Source organism: Bactrocera dorsalis, chromosome 1, assembly GCF_023373825.1.
Source record: "Bactrocera dorsalis isolate Fly_Bdor chromosome 1, ASM2337382v1, whole genome shotgun sequence".
Classification (NCBI taxonomy): Eukaryota; Metazoa; Arthropoda; class Insecta; order Diptera; family Tephritidae; genus Bactrocera; species Bactrocera dorsalis.
Window position 1 is genome coordinate 231404 of NC_064303.1, and position 24035 is coordinate 255438.

Genomic DNA, 24035 nt, shown 5'->3' on the forward strand with positions numbered 1-24035 from the left:
TCCAATCTTTCAGTTTGTATATCAGCTATGTATATGGTCGGATATCGACGATTATGATAATTGAGCAACTTTTTCCGAGAGGCTACCGGAAATAGCGTCGCAATGACCGAGTTTAAATTTTTATCCAAACATTTCAGAATTTCCTTGTTAATAGTGTATGTTTGTAACAGTAAACAATTCTAATAAAATTTGTAATTTTTATATGACAAAAAATTGCTGAAAAAGAGTTGTTTTTTATTCAAGGAAACTCATGTAACCCCTAAAATCAACTCAGTTCATATATACATACATATATTTTATAGGGTCTTCGACTTTTCCATCAGGTCCATCGTGGCAAACTTAATAAAATATACCCGTTCATTTTTTTAGGTATTTTAGCCAAACATGTATGTAAATAACCTGGCACCATCATATACATAAATATATACATACATATGTATATGTACGTTTGTATGTATGTATGTTTAATTTACATACATATCTTTCTGAGTCACCTTATATGTATATGAAAGTCTCCAATGTACCGAAATTACACGAAAGCTAATGGAAAGAGCGCTGAAAATATTTCCCAGTATTTAGGCGGAACTTCCGCTTATGGTTTTAAATGCAATATGATGAGAAATTTAAGAAAGCACGTTTGAGTTTTAGATGAATTTTTAATATTTAAAGTTAATATATTGTCTAGACAACGCTACGTATACATATGTATACATGCTCATATTTATGGGTTTTTACATATTTAAATAAATTAGTACCTATGTATGTATAAATAAAAGCTGCATTGACAATTTAGTGAATTCAAATTTATTATTTACAGTTCGATTAAAAAGTTTATCTTGTAAATTTAATCGTATCAAAGAGCCAATTAGCGTATGCTCTTTATTCAGCTAAATGAACTCTTTACTACTTATATACATTCATGAATGTAATTGAAACGAAGCTCTCAATATGTCTTTTTGTTCTCTGCTCAAACAAGGAAAGCCGAACATGACCTTCGCGAATTCAGCATTTTACGCCTATTCATCTTCGTCCATACTCTTGCGCTGCCGCTCTGAAAGATATTTCGCAACTTGGGTCACTCTGTTTGCCGAACGAAATCCTGCGGGAAGCTCTCGTTCGCATACTCTCTGACTTCTCTCCCAACGTTGTGCAAAATATGCATACATGCATACAATTCACTTGCTCTGCATGATTTCAGCTTCGTGTGAATGCCTATGCATATTCTAACGTTGCGAATTACGTACGTACACAAAATGCCAGAGTAGTGTAGGTTATTTTCAGCTGTTGGGCGTTAGGGGTGAAGTGATGCTGCTTCTTTGGCTACTTCGTGTGTGTTCGCATTTTGCGTTGGCTGGGCATGCAAATTGCAGTTAGTTGTGCTGATAACGCGTAACGAATTACATCTTTGCGTTAGTGAAGTTATATTATGTAAAGTGTGAAAACTGTTTCGTGAAAAATCGGGACTATATTAAAAAACATTAACAATAAGTAAAAATACACATTTGAATTACGTACTAAATAGTGTTTGTGTCAAAGACTACGAATTTATAAAGTTTTACAGAGTGATAATTGTGCCGTCGGTGACTGCATTTCGTGATCGGGTTGAAAATTTTGTTAGTGTTTTTTCATTTCGCTTATTTTTATGCAGTTCGGTGCAATGCCCGTGAGATGGTGGCTCGCCGCTACATTTGTAATTGGAATCTCACTGTGAATATACATATGTATGTACTATGTAGATGATTCCATTGACCGCGTGCATGTACTTATGAACTTGTAGACGCTGCCTCAGACCGACGTCATAAATTCCGTGACACTTCGCGGCGTATATAATTAATAGATTTTATTTGCATATGTACACATACATATGTATATAAACATAATTGACTATTGTGCATACATATGCATCTAATTAAGAGTTGATTGTTTTGATGTACATAACAAGATATTGCGATTACTCAGCCTCATTACAATATATTTTCTTTTACATGGTATTTTAATTATTTTGCTGGGACTTTCGGCAACAATCGCGTTATTTACATTTTGCTATGTACACACATATACTGTATATATTGGTATGCATAGTATGTCCAAAACAACGTTGAAAGAGTAGCTGGCTTCTGCTGAGGTAAATTTCACACAGCGACATTTTGGACTAAATGAAGAGAGTGGAGAAAATATTGTGTTAACAGGTGAGTTTGTCATTCATCAAACATAAATTTTACTACTTGTAATAATCATAAGAGTTCGATTAATACGAGTAATATGCTAATCTTTGCATATACAGATGTGCTTAAGCACTTGTGTGCTCTCAATATTTTCAAAGCAGCAACAATGCAATAATGAATGATAGAAATAAAATTATTGTTTATTATACATATATGTATATATTATATTGCCCATAATACTTAGAAAATAATTGAGAAGATAAGTATGAGTTACAATCTTTCACGTAAATGATAAACAGCTTCTGATAGAAACATTTTATTCTGGAATTAATTTTTGCTGGGGTTTAGAATAGCATTCCACGATTTAGTGGTTAACATGGGTATGTACGGATAGAGAAGGTTCTTCAGATTAAGAAAAAATAAAAAAAAATATATTTAGTTGCCGCTGACTTATGGTTTTTTAGATATTTACATATGTAGATAAGGTAACACTAATCATTTGTTAGAATGCAAAAAAATGTAAAGAAATTTTAATATTGCATAAAAATTTTTGCTCTAAATAAAATGTGATGGGAAGAAATGAATCAGAGAAGTGTTGGAGTATATAAAAACTAAAAATAAAAGTATAAAATTCATTATAAAGCGGAGAAATATCCACTTTAAGTAGTTGAGTTTTTGAATTTCAAATGCAAATACATACATATGTATCTCAAAATCCATAAGTAGTGGAAACTAAATATATGTATACTTACATATGTATGTATGTAAATATTTTTTTTGTGGAGAACCTCCTATGTCGGTAGATACCCATTTTAATCACGAATTCCGCAGTTTTAAATTAACATAATCCCATATTAATTTACTGCGTTTGTTGAATTTTGCTGTAACGTATATCTTTGTTTATTATGCCCGCCGTTACAGAAAATTCCAACTAATTTCAAAGGAATATAATCCTATAATCAATTATTGCATTTCCGGTTTGTAAATAGTGTTCCACACAATACCAGGAATTTGCAAATTAAATGTAGAACGTAGTTCAGCCAAAGTATTGCGCATCCACAGCATCTAGCGCATTTATGTATATTTACTAGTAAACAATTGATTTTGTTTTGTTAGCCTTATAAATTTAAGTCTTTGTGTCACAGTGCCCGAGTTCGGTTCATCAAGTCAGTAACAATCAGACTAACTTACGTATACCATATATGCTATACATTTGTATACTAATTACCGGAAATTCAGCTGTCAAGGTAAAATATTGAAGAAAATGCAAAACTTTCTGGAAAAAGTATAAAATAGTTTCAGATGCCTGGATATTAAATAAGTAAAGATCGGCCAGATTCTTAAATAGCGTATAATTCAAGTATCCCCAACTTTAAGATTATAATGAAATCAATAATTTCAAAATGCCTGCAGAATGGAAATTTGAACAGTTCAAATAACACATTTTGGCATAGTTAATGGGAGTCGTTTTATCGGATTTTGTTTCAATTGAGTTCAAAACAAAAATTTTTTTTCCATTCGTTAATTATTTTCGGTACATATGTATATAGAGGTAATGAAAAATATGTAACTTAGGCATGGTACTATATAGAGTGCAATTTTTAAAAGTGCTATTCTTGTGGTTATGTATGCTGTGAGATTTGGCATGAAAAGACTTACAGACGTACGACGTTTAAAAATGTGATAATACATATATTATGTATTATTATTAAGAACTATTTGCTTTCTATAGGTAAACTGCAACGTCTGTTCACACTTTTACATTTTCCTTGTCAAGAACAATTCAGTTATAGCCGAGTTAACAGCAGCCCGCAAGTCGTTTTTCCTTTTCGCTATTTGACGCCAATTCAAGATACCAAGTGCTGCCAGGTTCTTTTCCACCTGACCTCTCCAACTAAGTATAGGCCTTCCTCTGCTTCCACCTTCGGGTGCTGAATCGAAAAGCTTCTAAGTAGGAGTGTTCTCTTCCATCCGGACAACATGACCTAGCCAGTGCAGTCGTTGTGTCTTGGTTTGCTGTACTATGTCAAATCTTCTGCAAAACATTTCTCTCCATCACTCTTAAGGCCGACTCATCAGATGAGGTCATTATGCCTCCGCATCATATGTGTAGCTGGACGGAAAAGATGAGGGACACGTAGAGTTTGGTCTTTGATTTACTTTTCATTTGCCTACTCAGTCCAAAGATTTCAAGGCTCTATCTTATAACTGCTTTATTACTTACAGCAACTTTTTTTAACATTTTTGTTTTCCGCCTTTATAGCTCAAAATCTTCACTCTCTTGCCTACTTCGTTACAAAATACGTACAAAAGTACATGTTATGCCGAAATCAATAACTGATCCGTAAACTGTAATCATAATCTGCCATGAATACTAAATAAACTCAAATATTTTCAGTTTATTTTTTCTCACTGCTTGATGAAATATGATAGCATTTTCACATTTTACCGCTAATAAATTCTGATTCTTCGCAAGCTTATCGCATAATCCTGCGTACTTTTCTTTTTTATCAACTAATAGTGTTAAGAGTAAATAAATTTTACCTTTTTCGGTTCTCTGTTTTTGCGCTGGGATGTGCGCTTATGAGCACTGCAGCTAATTTATGAAGTCCTCCGCCGGTGGATATACTCGTTTAGTGCAAACTGCCAGCACAAATGTCAGCAAATAAATCACAATTTTAAAGCAAAACAACAATCTCAGCCAAAAACATTGAATTTCTGGCAGCTGAGCAGCCGAAAGCAAAAGCTAAAACACAAACAACTACAAAAACAAGGCAACAATAGTAGCAAAAAGCAACCCACAACTTATCGCCAGGGAATGCCCACTACGGAAAGAAGGTCACAACTGCGGTGTTGGCGACAACGGTACATTTTTACTCCTTTTTGGGTCATAAAAATAATAAACAAACAAACTAAATAAAGCAAGTTGTTGAAGGATAACATTTAAAATGACTGTGGGAAAAGAGCAACTACGCAAAGCGGTGAATGTGGGAAGGGAAACGAAATTAACATAAATAAGGGGAATACTATGTTTCGGTAGAAGGTTAGGTGTGCCGCCCACTAACATTGAAAATATCGTTTTAAACAACGCGTTAATGTACCAATAGTACCGGGAGGAAAAATACAAGCAAATATGTGTCCTGTTGGCGTTGAGTTGAGCAGCTCATTAGGGGCTGCCAACGGACGCCTACTTACGCTAGCGCTTTCGACCAACATCATCTGTTAGGTTTTTATAGTTTATGCTTTTTACTGTTATTTCTTGATGCGGATGCTATAAAATGACATACCTGTATAATAAAAAAATATTTACGGAAAATACCAGTAGATGAGAAGTAGTATTGGTTGGAAATAAATATAAATATGTCTATGAAAATATTTTTAGTATTTTTCTAAAACGAATAAAATAGTGATTACTTTCAATTTAAGGACAAGTGTTGCTAATGGTCTACAAAACATTTTTAACAACGATATTTTTTTCATATTAGTACACTGCGTGTCATCAACAAATCCTATTTACACCATGTTTTTTTATATACCATTGTTTGAACTCAAAAAGGGATAATCTCCTTGAACGACGAACAGGAAAAATCCTTAGAAAGGTTAGCATTTTTAATGTAAGTAAACATGAGAATGGGGGGGAGGGGGTAGGGTGAACATGAGGATTTAGGGTGATTGGCTATCAGAGAAGTTAAAGCTAATCTAAATAAGTAAATAATAACAGCTATAGTAAGCGGAGTTTAAAAAACTAACCATAGTAAACAATTTATTAAAAGTAGTAAGACACGTATCAATTTATCACACGCCCTTCTGAGAAAACAAGCATTTTTTATTAAAGTAATCCTTTTGGGTTTGCCGGTTTGACCCAGCGAATGTGTGAGTTAGTGCTCCACTTGACTGCGGCTGTTTTATTGAACTAATTTCTGTTGCTGAAAGGCAGAAAGGTTGACGCTTAGACGGACTTTGTGGTCTGGGGTGCTAAATCAGTGTTGTTCAAATACAGAAATGATTTTCAGTGAAGACCTTTGCCTTGAAAAGCAGTTCATTTAATTGAGCTTAACTTAGCTACGGCTTTTCAAGCACACAAAAATCACTTATATGCACACACATTTATATCTATTGCTTCCTTCCTATTCATTTAATTCTGAACCACTCTCTAAAGGGATTTGGCTACATTGTATGTCATTTATTTCGTCTGGCATAGTGAGTTGTCTCTTATGTGCCCTTTGCCTCTAACCTCATTTTAAATAATCGTAGTTTACCTTTTATCTGCTATTCCATGTAGGCTGGCATGCAAAACAGTCTATCACTTTCTAAATTTAATTACATGTGTGTATGTATTGAAGCAGTATTCCCAAAAGAGCCAACACACGTGCTACAGTTTTAGATATAGAGTATCTATATTGTTCACTACTTTGTGGGTGTAAAGTGGTACCCTGTTTGTATTTTTTCACGCCCAATTTAATAAACATTTATAGTGAAATTAAGCTATTTAGCATATGCTCCTTTTTAGACCTCTGGGGCTGATACATAGAAAGGTTCCGGTTAAGTGTAACTAGGTCAATTTACTGCTAAATAAATTAAGTTAATTTTAAAATTTTCATTCACACATTAACTGTTGAGATGTGTGCTTCATAAAAGCGGGTTAAATATTTTTGATGGGATATAATCGCATACTAAGTGATTTGTAATTTAGGAACATATTGGATAGTCAAAAAAGTATTTTCGTATTTTGTCAATAGATGTCGTTGCAGTCGTAGTGCTACTAATTACATTGTGTCATACCATATAGTTTTGGAAAGGTGAAAATTTAAGCTTCATTTAATAAAAAAAAATATATTAAATTCCGGGAAGTTATATGTAGCTGATCAAAACTGAGTGAAAGAATGAAGAAATTCGATATACGCAAGCCACCAATGAAATTTGTGAAGTTTGCGGAGACGATGCTGCATCAGTTCGTGTAGCACAACAATGGTTTTCTCGCTTCAAATTTAATTGGGAAAAATGCACCTCACTCTGGTCAACCTATCGTTGAAAAAGTCGATGAAATTATAGAAAAGATTGACCAGGACCGTCACGTAAGCAGCCTTTACATCGCTAGGAAACTTAACATTCATCATCAAATGGTTTTGAAACATTTAAAAAAGATTGGCTACAAAAAGAACCTCTATGTTTGTGAAAAAATTTAATGAACCGAATTAACATCAGCGATTCTTTGCTGAAACGAAATGAAATCGAACCGTTTTTGAAGCAAATGATAAAAGGAGACGAAATGTGGTTCAAATACGACAATAATGTGGGAAAAGATAATGGTGCAGACGTGGTGAAGTTCATCAAATGGTCGCAAAGCCAGGATTTGTACTTCGAAAGGTTATGCTGAGTGTTTGGCGGGATTGGAAAGAAATTATCCAATAGGGCATGCTCCAGCCTAGTTGAACGATTGATTTCACATTTCATTGTCAACAACTAATGAGATTGAAGCAAGAAATCGAAAAAAAATGATCGAAATCGAAAGAACTGATCAACAGAAAGGGCTTCGTCTGCCATCAGTACAACGCTAGACCACACAAATTTTGATAGTTCGGCAAAAACTGGGAGTGCTTGGCGGGGAAGTTTTGATGCGTCCACCATAAAGCCCTGATTTTGCACCATCGGCCTACCATTTGTTTCGGTCAATTCAGAACTCCTTGAATGGAGTAAAGTTGGCTTAAGAGAAGGCTGTAAAAATTACTTCTCGCAGTTGTTCGCCGAGAAACCAGAAATTTTTTACGCTGATGGAAAAAGTATCTAGCGGAAAAATGGCATAAAGTGGTCGACCAAAGTGGTACATATTTATTTATTTATTTATTAGTATAAATATAAAAGAAAATAGGTTTGATATGAAATACGAAAAGACTTTTTTGACTACCCAATACTATGTCACATATTCCGTAACTAGTAGATATTATTAATAAACAACAACAGCTATGATTGAGTTGTAATTAGAGAGAAATAATTCTGGTTTGGTTCGAGCTACACGACAGCTGATTCACGGACAAAAACTAAAAAAGCCACAGGAATAACAGGAGCGTGCATTATCACATTTGCGCCGATTGCAAAAAAAGGGGATTACAATTTTGCAATCTTCTCTCTGCGAATATTTGCACACATGTCGAAAGAGTGACTTTTTTGAGCACACCTAAATATGTGCTATGGTGTGTGCGTATTCTGTGCGGCTTTGTAATTGCAGTTGTATTCGAAAGCCTTTTTAATTGTTGGAAATGGAGTTGGTGAATGCCCGTGAAAGTATTATTATGTCAGTTGCTAAATGTGTATAAATACGGAAGAAAAACTTGCTGTGCCACATAAAAAGTGAGTTACCGTAAGCGGCTAGGTATTTAGATAGTGGAGGAGTAATAAACGTATACGCATGTGCTTAATTAAAGTGCAATGTGAGTCATTAAGTTGGTCCAAATTACAGCAACAGGGATGCCCATGGCGAATGGTTGGATAAAATCTGGAAATATAGTTGAAAGAAATTTTCTGATGGAGATTACAACATTAGGGAATCATGTGTAGGAAACTGTACAAATCGGAACACATAAACTGCACTATTTGTAACTAAAGTCTTTTATTTATTTTGCATTTGGAAAATTCAGCTATTGTTAAAATACGAGCATATATGTATGTATATGAATTTTGTTTGGGTTTATCAAAGCCTGTGCTTACTTATATTCACCTAACATATTCGATTTCTGCCAATTTCGCTGAAAACTCAATATTGCTACGGAAAAACTAGAGTTCAAAAGCTTTTTCATATGCTCTAAATTGGCTACTGACACGCTTGCAACCTGTGAAGAGCGCAAATTGCGTACCATGTTTTGGTTTCGAGTGTGGAGTGTTACACATTTGCGTGCGTATAATTAGAGCACGACTACTTTCAAACCCTGATACACATATATTCGTATTTACTTTGAAATAACAAAAGTACTCGTCTGCCTCTCGCTTTGTAGTGGCAGCCTAGCAACATTGTTAAGGATCGCTTTGTGCACACACACTAGCATAGACTATGCGAGTGAATGTGTATCATGTAAGCCTGTGCTTGTGTAATAAAGTACCCTACTTTTGGCTTTTACTTTTAATTAAAAAATGCTTGCTTCGTTATATGGTATTAACGTAATAACGTATATGATGTGTGTGAGTGGGAGTTTGTGTCTGCTCATTCGCGTCGACTGCGTTGCATTGCAGAGTGCATACACTCTTTCGCACAATTTTAACAACCCATTTAATGACACCTAAAAATATGCATTGTTGCTGTGGTTCTATGACCACGCGCGTAATTAAAGTGTGAAATGATAATGAGATTTAAATGTTGAGGCTCTCATCTATAGTACTGATTGACCTTTGTTGTAGGAGCTTTATCAAAAAAGATACAAAATATTTGTAAATTTTCTTCTTCTTCTTTTATCGCACAAGGAACTCTTCAGTTAAGCATAAAAAATTCAATTTAACTGCTTCGAAGTTAATGCATGGACAACTACTTTTAAAACCTTTTTATGTCTGTATTACGATGTGTATAAGAATTGTCTAAGCGAGTACATACCAAATAAATGTAGTTTGACCCAAATAGACAAAAATTACATTTTCATTAACTTTAATTCAAATCTATATTATAGCCTTCAAAATAACCTCAATTTATCCGATACAAGCATGCCAACATTTGGCTTTCCACACACTTCATTGAAGCCTTGACTGTAGTATTATAATTTCGTATTTAGGCGCAAAATCTGTCAAAATCGTGCTAGAAAGTGATGGCATATTTTCGTAGTAGAAAATTCATAAATATTCCGCCAGAAAACCCGGGCGTTTACGAAGAAATATTTTACGTAGATGTTAGCACATAAGAATTGTTCTTCATATTTAAAGGGTGATCCATTTCGAGGTACCTAAATTTTTTAAAGGAAAAACACAGAAATTTCAAATTTAATGTGGAATGTTTATAATTCTTCGAAAGAAGATTCTTTTGGCGGAAGATTCCGCGGCAACATGTCAGATAGTCCATTCGTTGAGTTTAAGTTTTGATATCTCGTTTGCGTATACACGCGTGAGGTTTTGCCCCAAGGCCTGAATCGAATTCGAATTGTCCTCATACACTTTAGACTTTACATATCCCCACAGGAAAAGTCTAACGGTGTGATATTACACAATCTTGGTAGCCAGTCGATCGGAACAAAACATGAAGTTATCTGCTCACCGAAGTGTTATCAATAAATCCGTTATGTGGGAAGTAGCGCCGTCTTGCTGAAACCAAGTGGCACCGAGATCGCGAGATAAATTAAGTATCAAATAGTTGGTTATCATAGCGCGATAACGGTCCCCATTCACGGTTACGTTCTCACCGGCATTATTTTTCAAGAAATATGAACCGTTGATTCCACTGTGTCCGTGTTTTGTTCTGGATGAAATGCAGCAATTTTGCTTGCTTACATACCCATTGAGCCTGAAATGCGCCTTATCGCAGAACTAAATTTGGCATCATCTTGGAACTTTTCAAGAGTCAATGGAGCGGTGTCGCTTGTGGAGGTCGAGTATCTTCAGTTCTTGCACAAGCTGTATTTTGTACACTTCCAATTTAGCTACTTCGGCATTGTCGGAAAAAAAATTGTCTTATTATTGATATAATCACTGAGCCACAAGGCTGGCGACAACGCGAGACAGCAACGATTTATTTTAGATACCTTACATTGGCCAAGTAGTATTCTTTAATAATCGAAACGAATGAATTTTGAACCACACTTTAATTATCAAAGGAAACGAAGAACATTACCTTAAATTTTGACCGACTTTGCTGTCTCTTTTCAGTTTCAGTTTATTTTTGAATGACATTCTCTACTAACAATGCGTTTGAGGAATGTAGGGCCCTCAGCTACGTTGTCAAGCATCTTTTTTGCGACTTCTACTCGACGTCATTTTTGCAAAAGTTTCGGGTCTTTGGGTTCGAGTTTGGTATTCACACGTTTTTTATCCAAAACCTTAACAAAAAGATCGATCAACAAGGGATGCTGATATCATTGGATGAGAGTCTCTTGTAGTAAAATACTGAAATTTGGTCAAAATAAGTTCTGTTTTGTTTTTGTTATGCAGATAATTTTAAGCCATTTATGATTTGAACAAAATGTCATACAAATGTGCATGGTTCCGTTTCTACAATGTTTACACAAATTTTCGATAATCCGGTGCGGCATATGTATATTCAGAGATAATAATATAGAAGCGTGAAATCGCATGATCTTGGCGTTCATTTGACTGGTCATTTCTTGAAATTAACGAGTTGCCAAGCTTTCCATGCGATCTGCCAATGTTTAGACGTGAAAGATGAGGCAGCGCACCGTCATGTTGGAAACTGTGATCGTCCGTGTCGATTTAATTAAATTCCAAGAAAATAAGTCGCTCAGCATCTTTTTACAAAGCTCGATATTGATGGTTACGGTATTTATTGCTTCATTAATAAAAAAATAAGGCCCAATAAAGCCGCCGTATCAAAATCCGTACTAAAGGTCAATTTTTGGGTAAGCCATTAAGCCAAAAATTTTCCTCACCTGAGAAGATGATTATTAGATTACAGTGACCGCCGTAACGTGATTTTGCTTAATAATCTTGAACATTTTACAAGTGTTGTACCAAAGTGAATCGTGACATGGAAACGTACTGAACACACTGACGAAATTTTGAAATAAATCCGTAAACATACATAGCTCCCACGAGTTGCCAAAATCATGTCATTTCTATTTGTAGACACTGTATATGTATCTCTAACGCCAACACAATGATTTTCAAGCTCGGCTGTTTTTACTTTTTCGCTGTTATTATTTAACAGAGTTAGGTGGACAACTCGCCTGCGGCGCTACTTTAAAGCATTTTTTTTTTCGAAACATCGATGCGTTAATATTCTCCACTTACTTAGCTCGACTAATTTTATTTATAATTTATAATGAAAGCAATTAAAATGTCGCTCATTATAATTTGCAATTAAATTCCCTCTCTTCTGGATAATTACCCCCTCGCAGCTAAAACAAGAACAGTGACATGTGTCTAATATGAGGACGTTAATAAACACTTAAGTGCTTACAAGTGTTATAAGTGTCGAGCGACGCTTGTATAAATTGCGCTGAAAACTTTAAAATAAGAAAATGATACGACCGCTCAACAACAACAATGGGAACATTTTAAGTTCTCACAATGCACCCTGATCACATACAACGAATGTGTAACACGCATGTATGTACATATGTACGTATGTATATATGTAAGAGTTTGCGTGCTTGACGAGAATGCATGTTTTCGTGCGAACACAGTCGCACACACCTGTTCGCCGACATATCTTTGCAGCAAGCTTGTTGCATTGTACGTGGCAAAGCAATTAGTAAAACGTGCGGCACTCAGGCGGGCGTGTGGCATGAAAATAAGTTGGCGCGCCTGGCAAGTGAGCGCGTGTGCAACAGCACATACCATAACAAATCCACTATTTACTGTGCAATATGACCGAAAATCGCATGGAAAAACTACAACATTAACTATACGAGAAATGCATAGCGAAGCAATTTCCATTTGCAGTGGCAGCCGCAACGGCAACGGCGAGAGGAGCGTCTCCGACAATAATGCTACTTGTAAATAACAAACAATAACGAGCTAAAACAACAACAGACGTGTATGCGCCTTTCGAGTGCATGCGCCTTTATACCTGAGCAAATAATTATACAAAAGATACGCACGCAGGATAAGTAAGCCCTGCCTGCTAGGCTAAATAGTAAAGGAGTAGTCGAGTCCATATAAATATGAATGCACATACTATGTGTTATGAATGCATGTGTGTTCGTTTGTACAATCGTGAGTGCATGAGTGTGTAAGAAAGTCTATCTATTAGTGGCAGCGGTGGAGCGACAGAGAATTAGAACTGGTGGTGTATTGGTGCAGGTGTACATACACATACTCGTATACATACTTTTGTGCATATGTGTGTATGTAGGTGGATATTTATGTGTGCTTTAGTGCATATCTTTTCTTGCATGACATTTTGTTGTTGTGGCATTGCATGTTTTCTTAAGGTGTGAAAATTCGCGCTTATTGCAGCGAAGGAACAATAACTATAACCCTCATACGTTTGCCCAAGTTAACATACAGCCATACAAACATACACACTCATGTGCTGGAATTACAATTACATAAGCGATTGCAAAAACATATCAGGGCACAGTGTGTTGCAATGAAATGAGAGTTTTGGTATGTTGGCACCAAAGGCTCCAAAATGAGAATTTTAATACAATTATTGAGAACTATCAGCATAATTTAGAGAACTGATGGAAATCAATCTTTCAGATCAAGTTCCGTCTATATTTGGGCGTTGAACCGTGGTATCATTAATATGACTAGGCTAGAGGCTAGCATTACTGAGGGCAAAGAGCTCACACAAGCACTTATGATCGATCTTGATCCAAAGGACTGCAACGGCACATGGACTGATGGTGGCCTAGCGCTGGTCAAGTTCCCGTTCGCAATCTACTGATAGCGTGGTTAGGGTATCATTATATATATCATTGTCAGGTTATCTGCATAACATTTTCCTGTTTATAAATTTTACAGTTGCCTGCGATTCCGCTGTAGTCCGGCTCCCATATTAGTTTTATCAGAAAGGTCTTTTCTAAGGTCCTCGACTACACAAAGACCCCATTGATATGGTGTCATAAATCCAGGGAATTACTTTCGGTGAGCGCCCCTCCTTTTGCAAATAGCAGCATTTTTCAACAGTGCAAAGCAATCAGTGCTGCTTTGCTATGTTTTGCATATTACGCTTTCATGAAAGCTTCCTATTTAGGGCGAGCCCTAAATACTCCACTATATTCGCAGGCTGCTGCCGTATGCTTCTCATCTGTGACAGTGTAGGCTTCGGGTTCTTATATCTCCTAGTAAATAAAACCATCTAAGTTTTATTTGGATTAAGGCCGAGATCACATCCGCCTCCCTCCAATTAGTAACAATGCTGAGATACCCTCGTACCAACTCATAGAACTTACGAACTTCCATGAGGGCTACATCATCTGCATACGCAATCACCCGGCCCTTGAAGATCATGAAGTTTTTTCAGCCGTACGTTGATGATCTAGATCAATAAATATAATAAAAATATATAAAGAGCTTTGCCTTTTTTGTTACCCTTACTCACATTACAAAATATTTAATAAATTGGTAATAAACTAAAGTCAGCTAAGGAAATTGATATTAGAAAGCAACCGACTACAAAGGTTTTGCACCACTGTTGCTCTTCTCGATATACGACAATCCAAAGACTTTTGAGTGCATTTAAGGTGAAAATGAAAGGAAAGAAGAAAATCTATTGTTCGAGCATAACAGGACCGCAAAGGCAGGGGCTGGTAGCCGGAAGGAAACAGGCTGTGGCAGGAAATAAGGCCGACTGCCTGGCGTTCGCTACACACCGCTCCTCCCGTCTGCTAACAAATTGCGCCTGTGAACTGACACAAACACAAAGCAGACACGCGACGGCAAGGGAAGGCAAGCTATCGCGTTGAAGTGGTGAATGCTTGAAAGAGTGAGATGAAGTAGCGGTAAAATGAGCGTTGCATTGGTGCACAAAGGCAATTGCAATTGCATTTTCCTGCCATTAATCTTGTCGTGTTGCTTCACACACACACGCACACACAAAGTCACAAACATGCATGCATACCTTACAGACAATGTCTTCTCGCTTGTTGCATCTTAACGGCAAATGAAATGCCGTCACTTATGCGCAACGCGCAATGTCGAAAAGACGGCTAAAAGCAATGTGTGCTATATTTTTTGTTTGAAACATCTACACCGGCTTGCCTTTAGGCTGCGCTTGTGTGTACCCACCAAACTGAGAAATGCTTTTCTGTTGCGTGCAATTTGTTGCATAGCGAATTTTACAGGTCGCTGACTGCCTCACAGCGAACTTTTTCATATCAAATGCTATATATGTAAAACAAATGCAAACACGTACAGTGGCTCACAGCTTATTTGACCCACCTCATATTTTCAAAAATAAATGAGTATAACTTTTTAACTAAAAAAGGTAGCAAAAAAATAAAAACGCAGTTTTTTTAGTGCATATTAAAGAAATAATAAAACGCTTAAGTTTTATTAAATTAACAAAAGGTTTCATATTTATTGAACATAAAAGACAAATACTGATTATTTCAATGTCACAGCTTATTTGACCCATTTCTTAAATTAAATAAAAATTAACAAAATAACAAAAGGATAACAAAATTTTAATATTTTGTATGGCCTCCCTTCTCGTCTATGACCATTTTTAGGCGCTTTGGCATTGATTCCACCAATTTTTTTGTTGTTTCTGGAGGTATTTTAGCCCACTCCTCCATCAACGCAACTTTAAGATCGTTTTTATTGGAGATCTGTCGTTTGCGGATATTGGTATCCAAAATGGACCACAGGTTTTCAATCACGTTTAGGTCGGGTGATTGTGCCGGTGGTTTCATCACATGTGGGCAATTATAAATTAGCCAAGTTTGAACGATTCCTGAAGTATGTTTGGGATCGTTGTCTTGGTAAAATCTAAAAACGTCCTTTACTCCCAGATCCTCGGCGCTTTGAATCAAATTATCCTTAAGGATATTGAGATAAAGCATTTTGTCCATTGTTGACTCTATGAACTGAAGCCTTCCAACACCTGCAGCCGACATACAGGCCCACACCATTACATGGCCACCACCATGCTTTACAGTCGGCTTTAGGTGCTTATCTTGAAGCTTTGTATTGGGCTTCCTCCACACATATGAACGTCCATCGGATCCAAAAATATTGAATTTAGACTCATCAGCAAAAATGACATCATTCCAGAATCCTACATCCTTCTTTAAGTGCTCCTTTGCGAACTTCAAGCGGTTGTCTCTATTTTTTTTATTTATAAACGGCTTCTTGCGAGCAACTCGGCCATTAAAATTATGTTCTCTTAAAACACGTCGAACAGTTTCTGTACAAAATGTTTTGCCGGTTATGTCCTGCATCTCACTGGCTAGTTTGGGGGCTGAAATCCTTGGGTCTTTTTTAACTTTTTGCACAATATAGCGTTCATCACTTTTACTAAAAATCTTGTTTGGCGCTTTTCTTCCTTTATTTTCGATGCGGTTTTCGAAAATGAATCTGCGGATGATGGCTTTCACGGTACCATCTGGTATATTCACAATTTTTGCAATTTCTCGCCGAGAAAGTCCATTTTTATGGTGTTTAAGGACTAATTCTCGTTGTTCGATTGTTGTGCGTCTTCCCATGGTTTTAACACGTGTTTTCTTAACAAAATCCAATCAAAAGTGAAAATTCTATGTGCGAATATAATTAGCAAAGTATAAACAAAAAAAGCACCGTTAGGCTAAGCTTCTTGGAAGAGAAGCTGTACATTAAATGCAGTGGGTCAAACAAGCTGTGACATTGAAAAAATGAGTAGTTTTCATTTAAGTTGAATAATTATGAAACCTTTTGTTAATTCAATAAAACTTAAGCGTTTTATTATTTCTTTAATATGCACTTAAAAAACTGCGTTTTTATTTTTTTGCTACCTTTTTTAGTTAAAAAGTTATACTCATTTATTTTTGAAAATATGAGGTGGGTCAAATAAGCTGTGAGCCACTGTAAGTAAATGCGCGCAAAAATTCAAACACGCACGTCACTGAAAATATATCATCTGTTGTATTCTTATTAATTAATATTTTCATACCCTGAGCAGGGTATATTAAGATTGCCACGATGTTTGTAACTCGCAAAAGGAAGATTCAGAGACCCTATAAAATGTATAACTAGGTGATCAGGGTGACGAGCTGAGTCGATTTAGCCTTGTTAATCAGTATATAAGCGAACTGGTATCTTAGTTTTTGAGAAATCGAGCTGAAATTTATCACACATTTTTTTCTCACCAAGAACGCATATGGCTATCAAGTAAACTTAACGACCGGTCCAAGCCTTGTACCGAAAACTTTTCCAGTTGACGAGTTGTCTTCGCTTTCAGAGACTATTATTCAATACATCGGCATAATTTCAGAAAAAATTGCTTAGATTGGGCCGACTACATTCAGGTCCGGCAAGTTCAAGCATTTCGGAGGAGCAATAGGTCTACTTAATGGCGATCATTTCTGCCTAAAAAATACTACAGTACTTATAAGGTAGAAGTTGAAGAGATTTGAAATTTGAACTGTGTGCCATCAATGTAAGCCTGTGACTAATTATTTTGCATGTCTCTACTTAAGTAAATTAAAAGAATAATCACTCCATACCTATATACATACATACTGATACATTTGTACGATATGTGGCACTTATTTCCTTTTAGAACAAGACTTAGTAAAGGCATATTTCGTCGTTACCAGTCTTCTTTAGCTTTGAGTAATTCTTCGTCTTTATTGACGTAGACACGGCTTACTCGGTTATAGCCGCAATTACAAAAAGTTAAACCGAAATTGCCACCAAAATATATCAATAAAAATATCATAAGCTCATTTTGCGTGTTAGAGTAAATTGCTCATATCATTAAATTAATACAAAGTCGGCACGTGACTTAATGCGCTGTGAGCTTAAACGTTTTAAGCCAAAGCTAAGACCGCATATTAAATTTTTATATCAGCCAACATTATAGCAAATTTTAATTTGGCTCATTACAAGGTATAAAATGTCTTGCGGCATTTTCATAGGTACGATAATGGTTATATTATATAAGTATCATAAAGTTGAAATATTATTATAAAATGTTATGAGAATATCACATGAGACGTCAGATAAAAGATGTAAATATTATAAAAGTATATGTGTACTTTAACGCGGTTTTGAATACGGCAAATATGAACAAGTGAAACATTAAATGCCGTTCAATTATATATGATTGCAAATTCAAACTGGCTAAAGAAAGGCAAGTGCTGCAAGAGTATTGTCAAGGTATTTTTTATTTCAAAACAACCTTAGAAGAAGAGAAGGCTATTCGACCTTTTGTTTATATGTTTTTCTTCGGAACTATTGTACCACCCCAATATGCCCTCACACAAGTTGTCGCAAAGAAATGCAAATGCTAAAGGCCAATAAATTATCTGAACGTTTACGGCAGACAAAAACACAGCCAAACAAATAAAAAGCCAAACGCAGACTGCGAGACGTCTTGGGCGCCATCCCACAAAATACAGAGGGGTGGAAAGTCTATGTTTATTGTTTGCGTTGCAAAGTGCAAAGTGCTCAATGAAGCTAGATATGTCAAATGCAACTTCGCGACGGCGATATAGTGCGGAGTTTGAAGCAAGGTCCAGGAGGGGTACGTTACTGGGGTGGCTGATAAATATAAACAACAGAGTTGTAAGTGCGTTCTATAGAGACCATATATTATCCTTCAATGCGGCGCATTTATCTTTCTATTATAAACGTACGAACGCTGCAAGTACGTTTTTCGGATTTCGTTTCTTATTTTTTGGTATTTCATTCGAAATATTCTTTAAAGAATTTTTAAAGGTTTGAATAAGACTAAAATAAACCCTTTCTTTTATGTGGTTTCAAAAACTAAAAACAGAACTTTTTGCCAAGATCTTTGCGTTAAAAAGAGAAGAGGCTCTAAAGAGGACTATATAATATAGTGATCCGATCTAAATCATTTCTTCGAAGACTGCACCGATGTTTTTAATAATAATCCATGTAAAATTTCGTGAAGATAACTCGTCAAATACAAAATTTTTCCATACAAGCACTTTATTCCGTTTGTTCCGATTGTATGGTAGCTGTATGTTAAAGTTCGATGGCGTCGGTTTCAGTTAGCAGCTTCTTGAAGAGAAAATGATGTGCGCAAAATTTCAAATCGATATCTCAAAAACTGAGGGACTAGTTCATTCAAATAAGTTTTGACTTTACAATCCAAAAAATGTGATCTATGACGCTTATCATGTCATATCCTCAAAAACATTATGAACTCGTAATCACATTATTACAGAGCGTATTGAAATTTCAGACAGCATATGCTTGTGCCATGAGTACACAAATTTGTCTTATCCGCTTGAATATGAGGACTTAATAATATTGCTGAGCATATTTATCAAATTCCACGCTTTGTTAGCATTCAATTTTCAACAAGCAGGCGGATGCAGGAATTTATTTTCTCAGCAAAATCAAACACCTATACAACCGGGGAAAAGTCAATGGCAGCAGTATGCTCACGCCGTGAGGCTGAGGGAAGCACAAAATGAACCGACAACGATAAGCAAGTCAGTGTAGCAAATACAAAAGCCGATCCTTACACTTTATAATGTAAACACACAACCAAAGGAGCCCAAAAATATGCAATAAACAAAACGCAATAATCCTACAAATAAACAAACACGTATATTTTTCTGCGAGCGCTCAAAAAACCGCACTTCTTATCAAATTTTTCGGGGAGTTGACTATAAAGCAAAGCACGCCAGGGATTTTTTCGGTAATAGGTGTTGAATAAACCGATAGGTGGAGGAACAGAATATATTGAATGCTTGTGCAGGTATGAGATACACATTTGTATACAGGGTGCTGAGCATTTTCAGAGATAAGGTAAGGTAAAATTTAGGATTCTGGGCAAATTTAGCAATTTTTGCGCTGAAGTTATAAATTTCAAATTATAGGTATATAAATAGTAATTTATGAGAATAAGAGTTTAAAAGGGTGATTCTGGGGCTAAAAAAATCAATTGTTTTAAAATTTAACGGCACATAGTTTGAAAATCTATAGTAAAGTTTTTGAAGAAATATATTAAATATTTTTCATGTTACACGAGGTCAATGACGGCAATACAAAAAATTCGGCACTGCTGCAGTGACTCTGGCATTCTCCGTGAATAAACCCTAAAAAATAACCTCATTAGAAAATATTATCTGAAAAAATATCGAAAAAAATAAATGATTGATGGAGGCGTTCAAAACAAATGAATTTTGGCAAAAATATGACAGCTTTTGACCTGCCAAAATCCAATTTTTGATTACATTAGACTAGTAGGTCATTGTATGGATAATGGGACACAGAACATGCAGGAAATCGTTATAGTGATCGGATCATCAGTGTCCGATTAATCACTGAAGCAAATTTGAAAATGTAGTTTTGCGAAAAACGCGCTCCTAAATATTAACTAATGGAACAAATTGAACAGAGCGGGTACATTTAGAGGACTGTAACTTCGGAACTGTTAGAGATATCGACTTAAAATTTCTGTACATTATTATCAGAAAATCATATTTTTTATAAACTTTACACTACTTATAACCGCCTAAGATATGGAGTATAATTAACTGACCAGTTCTATATGATATACCTAAGAGCATGTGGTGATAAACTATGTTATCTCAATTCTTTTTTAATTCTCTTAATAATTTTCTTAGCAATACAAAACAATTATTATTTTTCACAAACTGCACTTATGTTGAGAAACACCCTTTACTCGATCGCATTGTCACAGCAGCTATTCGCATCAACACGCCTTAGCAATAATATGCAGATTCTGTTGATGTTGAAGGAATGCTCTGTACCGTGGTGTTGCTGCCGCGCAGAACAGCTGGAGCAAAAATAAACACCACAAAATTGCGCTAGGAGGGAGAAAGGATACCTAAAACCAAAACAAGCGAGAACAAAACAAAAACAAATAAATATAAAAATATTTAGTTCAACAGCCCGTCTGGGTGCCTGCGCTACAACAGGAAGACGGAAACAGCTAGGAAACCAACTCGGATATTCTAACAGTACAAGTCAACGAACGATTGGCATACAGTGTTGCAAGTAGTTGTAGCTGTAACAGGAGCAGGAGCGGGAATAAACGCAAGCAAAGCACAGCACTAAGAAGTTACTGTTTAAGGAAAGCAACGTAGCGGTATGATGGTTTAGAGGCAACGGAGCTGATGCAAAAAAATCCTTCAAAATTTCAAGAGAAGACGAATATATTGAAATCACTCACTCATTCACTCAACCACTCAGTCTTGCTTATCAACAGACGTTGACACTGAAACGGCGTAATACATGTTGAAGTTGTACACAAAAACTCCTCGACGCATTTATATGGCTGTGACTGTTACAAATATTGCCGTTGTTATTGTTGTTTTGCCGGCGTTTCTTTCTGCGGCTGTCTTGTTGTCAGCCATATGCCTTGGATTTCGCTGTAAAGACCCAAGCAGCAGCACATCAAGGAAGTGAAACAAAGAAAGCCGCAAGCTGAATAGACGTGAAAGCTGACTGGCGAAAAAAACGTAGAAAAAATATGAAAAAGTGACTGTGTGAAGGCAAATCCTGTTGCCATTGTTTCGCCTTAAGTTCTTGCTGTTGCTGTTGCCGTTGTTGTTGGTGTTGTCGTCCTTTGTCATTGCGGTGGCGCGCACGATGACTGTGGCCGTAGCGCTGCGACGTTGGCGGCATTTGTTGCCACTTCCGCTAGCTGCCAACGCACTTCCTGCAAGTTACTCCTTCCACTTTTGTTCCTACAACTTTCAGTGTTGCATCGTCCATGGCGCCGGCTGCCTGTGCCTTGCTGCCGCTGCTTGGCAGGCGGTCACACTACATTGCCTACGGCATAGTGATCTTATTTGTATTTATTTAAATTTTTCTAAATTTCCTCCAACCGGTGTTGCGTAGGTGGCTCTCACGCTATGTACTAAGTGTAGAGTATTATTTGAAAAGACAGACGGGAATTGAATTAAATCCTCATGGGGCGTTTGGCTTGCCACTTCGTGTCACACAACGTCGGTTTTTTACAATGTATCCGTCTTTCTTCATGCAGCCCACTTTCATCCATCTCGGTTCTGCTACTATTAATGAAAAAATGCTTGAAAGAAAATTGATGATTCGGTGTTTTGTGCACCTCTCCGCTTTTTTGTTGACAAAATACTTATTTTCCTTTTATGAATTATGAAGGTAGCAATGAAATTGTGTGGCAAACGTGGGTTGATATGATGTATTAGAAATTCGTTTAATTTTAACCTAAACCCATGCCATTGAGAAATGGGTCAAATTTATAAAACAACTAAGTTGTGTGCTCTGCTGAAGATTGATTGTTCGACATTGTGTGTTATTAAAATCCCATCTACTCCAATGATTGACGTCACTTTTCCTTTCGCAGTTGCGGTGACACAACTAGACGTCTCATTTCGAAAGTGTGTTCGATGAAAATGAAAATATGTCCGCCCAATTAAGGAAATATAATTTAAAGCTGGCGTTAACAGCTTTTTAGCAACTAATCTCTAATTCATTTACGTTTTTAAAGCTTTAATACAAATTATCTTTAAGAGATACAAAGGAATATTTCTTCACATAAGCTGTACCTGTAACCACTAATGATTAAATTAAAAGTCTTGACCATATTTTTAAAGTGATTAAACAAGGTGCTGCTCTAGTGCAAATTTAACCTGCCCACCTCTAGTTAGTTCCCGTTTTTTCAGGGTAAGCGTAATCAATCAATATTCATGAAATCCGATTTAATTCAAACATCCCTGGGTAAAACATTTGTGGGCAACGTTGCGGGTTGGCTGTGGAGACAGCTACACTCAACAGTACTGACAGCAGCAGCGGCCAATTACCAACACCGCTAACTGTTTAACACCGTCTACATAGACACAGGTTTTGCGTGAAGTGGAGAAGAACAGAAGAGGGCGAAAATTAAGTAATGAGAACAAAAGGGAGCTGCCATCCATTGGTTACCAACCGTTGGCATCATTAAAAAGTTGCTACTGCCCTGTCGTTGTTTTTCGGGCGTGGACCGGGGTGGTATTATTGAAATGTGCGCTCTAATTGTGCGCGAACGCCGCAGGGCAGAGACAGCGTTGCGACGGCAAAAATTGCAAGTACCCGCGTTAATCATAGCATGCTGCCACGCCCTCAGCGCGTCTTTCCTTATGATTGCTGTCCTGTCGACGCGGCAGGCGGGTTATTGTTTAACTACCGTGTTGACTCACCGCAGGCGTGTATTTTGGTAGTTCTGGCAGTGCAGAGGAAAATCCCGCTTTTATCAGTTTGTGAATTCTCTCTTTTATTTTATATACATACATACATATATCGTCCTGAAAGCAAATTGCATAGAAACGTATAAATTTCGCGGGGTGCCAGATGAATGTAGAAGTTAGAGTATTTTTTATTTTAGCAGTTTTTTGAATTTTATTTAAAAAAATGGTGTTTATGGTCTTTTTATTGATTTGTAAGAATACAGAAAAAAAAATTTACAAAAAAATATTAAAAATTAAAATAATTAGAGGGGGAGGGGGAGAGACAGGTGTAAAAAATCCCGGTGACATTGATCATGACTCTCCTGGTGGTCTGTAAAAAAAAAAAATCAAAAGAAATTCTTAATCAGTAAGGATGCTGTTACATATAGTCCCTACCTCAGGAAGACCAAAAAAACATTTTTTTTTTAAATGGCGACTGCCTGAAAATAAAAATCATTTTTTACGTTTTTTTTTTTTGAAATTCCTGATTTTTTTTAATATTAAAAACAAAGGATTAAGAATTATATAAAGATAAAGGATAAATGATTATATAAAGAAGGTTTACACAAAATTTCAAGAAAATCGGTTGTATAGAACTTGAGATAATGCCGGTACCGTATGGAAAATAGTAGTTTCGAGAAAAATGCGTTTATAAAAGTGAGTCTACCTACCTACCGGGCTAGGTACTGCGTCACTAAAGTAACTGTAGCTCTTAAAATAATTTTAATTTTTAAAAATTCTTTGGAGGATATGTTCCTAAGGGTCTAAACTTTAAATATATTAAAAAAAATCGAATTTTTCAAAATTCTTGAGTAGAATACTCCCTTAAGTGTTATACATTGGTTATAGCGACCCTCAAACTTAACAATACGATTTTTGTAACATTTAAGCA

The 24035-nt window shown here is 36.2% G+C and overlaps 1 protein-coding gene across 17 annotated transcripts in view; it reads left to right on the plus strand.

Moving 5' to 3' along the window:
- Window positions 1–1340: 1340 nt before the first annotated feature.
- Window positions 1341–24035, plus strand: part of LOC115066575 (uncharacterized) — a 160358-nt gene continuing 137663 nt past the window's right edge. For 3 of the 17 annotated variants that reach the window (XM_049446322.1, XM_049446323.1, XM_049446317.1), the window contains exons 1-2: window positions 1341–1613; window positions 2083–2189. The gene's annotated coding sequence lies outside the window, so the exon portion shown is untranslated. Of the gene's footprint in view, window positions 2190–3288; window positions 3413–24035 lie in introns of those variants that run through there. The other 14 variants (XM_049446324.1, XM_049446325.1, XM_049446320.1 and 11 more) reach the window with 7 other exon arrangements.